We start from the raw sequence: 341 nt of genomic DNA, 5'->3' as shown, positions 1-341 counted from the left end.
TTAACTTTCATTGTTATGCGGATGACACCTTATACCTTTCGATCAAGCCAGGCAGCTAAACTCCAAGCATGCATAAATTTTATAAAAACATGGATGACCTACAATCTTTAGATGTTAAACTCAGACAAAACTGAAGTTATTGTGCTTGGCCGTAAACACCTCCAAACTTCACTATCTAGGGATGTAGCTGCTTTGGATGGTGTTGCCCTGGCCTCCAGCACTACTGTCAGGAATCTAGGAGTTATTTATGATCAGGATATATCCTTTAACGCCTCTAAACCAAACCTCAAGAGCAGCCTTTTTACATCTTTGTAACATTGCCAAAATTAGGAACATCCTGT

Source organism: Etheostoma spectabile, chromosome 12 (assembly GCF_008692095.1).
Source record: "Etheostoma spectabile isolate EspeVRDwgs_2016 chromosome 12, UIUC_Espe_1.0, whole genome shotgun sequence".
NCBI lineage: Eukaryota > Metazoa > Chordata > Actinopteri > Perciformes > Percidae > Etheostoma > Etheostoma spectabile.
The sequence above is the reverse complement of the archived record's forward strand: the minus strand, read 5'-3'. Positions refer to the sequence as shown.